At 40.5% G+C, this 2,126-nt stretch overlaps 1 protein-coding gene across 2 annotated transcripts in view; it reads right to left on the bottom strand.

Annotated features, from left to right (window-relative positions):
- wnt5b (wingless-type MMTV integration site family, member 5b) overlaps positions 1-2,126 on the bottom strand; it is an 83,063-nt gene that overhangs the window by 33,368 nt on the left and 47,569 nt on the right. The window lies entirely within an intron of this gene.

Genomic DNA, 2,126 nt, shown 5'->3' with positions numbered 1-2,126 from the left:
ATCCCCTCCCTCCCTCCCTCCATGAGCAGAGCTGGAGAAAGGAGACCAGGACACAATCTAACTACCTTTGTTAATTTACCCCCATAAACAGCAACAATTTCCCTGAGAGAGACAGAGAGAGAAAGGGAAAGGGAGCTGTAAAATCTAGTCAGATAACAACAGGACGGCGCTTTATGCAAAAAACATAAACCCTGTGTGTAGTAGAGTTTTTTTATTGTTTGTTTCCTTCATTTTCTTATGGGTAAAGTCCAACTTTAACGCCCTTTATAGAGACGTGCTGTGTTCAAGCTTTGACCAATATAAAGGAGACAAGATTATCAGCTTACCCTTAGGAGAAATACCTATAGTCATCCTATAATAATACTAGGCTGTAGAGGTAGAGGAATATTATAGTGATACAATATGAGGTAACACGTATTGGTATGAGCAGGCCATTATTAAACGCAATATATGTCAGTGTAAGTATATTATAGGAATATTTGGCATTTTTTGTAAGGGATGCTGGTGGAAATAAATGTCAGTGGATGTTGTTCAGAGCGTCGTACTTCAAATTGAAGTGATTTCTATATCTTATACCCTTTATTGATCGAAACGAATCAGGGTTTTGCTCTATGGTTTTTATTTTCCCACGTTATTGCCAGCACAGGTCGCATTCATATTCATGTTGCTGTAGAGAGAGAGAGAGGGGGAGAGAGGAGGGTAGGGATAGACATCTTTTTCCTCCTCTTTTTCTCCATCTCTCCCTCGTTTCTCCCTGAATAAAAAATACCCTGAATCCATTTTGAGACATGCTTAGAAGAAGGAGCAATCGATTATTTTTCTTTTCTCTCTCCTCCGTCTCGGGTTACAAGCGGAATGCGTCTCTCTCTCTCTCTCTCTCCCCTTCTTTCACACACACACACATATATACACACACATGCACATGTGCGCGCACACACGGGGGCCTGTGTGTGCGCGTTTTAATGTAATGCAATGACCTGCTAGAAAATTAATATACGGATGTGCGTCCTGCTGAAAAAGCTGTGTGTGTTTGAAAATAAAAAGATGTACTGTATATTATGTGTTTGTAAAGAAGAAGAAAAAAATGCAGAATCCCAAAATTAAATTGTTTTATATTCTTACGGTTAAAACAATTAAAGATATTTATATAATGAACGAAAAAATACGTGTGGACTACTTTTGTGTAGGTGTAGCGCTTCACTGTTGCATGTCTGTTTTTATAAACAAGAATGTGAAAAGCATCAGTTTCCAAAAGGTAATTTGACATTATTGATTCCCACAAGTCAGTCAGTACAGCTGGGGTCTTGTCCTACAATGATGATGTCCATATTTAGGCAAATTTAATACAATAAGGGCTTTCATATTAATGCATTCCCCTTAATAACCACCCACACATTTCTGTGTTTTATCCCTGATCAGTCCAGTCTTGCTTCTCGAAAGGGCTGAAAAAAAAAGAAAAATCTGTTGTGTTGTTTTGTTATTTACAAGGAAATTTAAAATGGATGCTTGCCATCTTGATTTGGCTGCAGTGCCTGAGTAATTAATTATCACCAAGGCGTTTATTATAGGAAGCTGTTCCACCCTGCTGATTTTTTTAATCATCAACGTCTGTTTTTTTTTTTTTTTTATCCTCAAATGCAACGAAAAGGTGTTCAGATCAGCTGGGAGGGCAGTTGAGTTTCACACCGAAGTCTCAAGGTTTCAAAGCACAGGGGAGTTGGAGCTGTGCGTGGAGGATTTCATGGTTTAAATGGAAGGTTTTGGGTATTAGTTTTGGTTATTTTTTGCAGTGTTTCATTTCACATGTGGCAGAGCTGCGTCTGTGCGGCTGCATGTGCGGAGTAATGAGATCTAAAGTTGGTTAGAGCAGATTTCCCTCTTTCTGCTTTCCATCAGGACGTGTCCTGTGTGTGAAGTGACACACACCACACACACACACACACACACAGAGAGAGAGAGAGGGTTGCCAGGCCAGTCAGTAGCCATTGTCTGTCTTTAGAAGTTAGGAAGGCAGGTTTTGGTGGGGGGATTTTTTTTTCTTCTTTTCCTCTCTTTCTCCTCCTCTTGTTCAGTCACGCATACCAGATCCTAGACCAGGCAGGAGACCCCCCCCCCCCCCCCCCCCC

This window comes from Seriola lalandi, unplaced genomic scaffold (assembly GCF_002814215.2).
Source record: "Seriola lalandi dorsalis isolate HSWRI2012SDOR001 ecotype SW California unplaced genomic scaffold, Sedor1 jcf7180002054579, whole genome shotgun sequence".
Lineage (NCBI taxonomy): Eukaryota > Metazoa > Chordata > Actinopteri > Carangiformes > Carangidae > Seriola > Seriola lalandi.
Note: the sequence above shows the minus strand (reverse complement) of the source record. Positions and strands in the feature narration are given on the sequence as shown.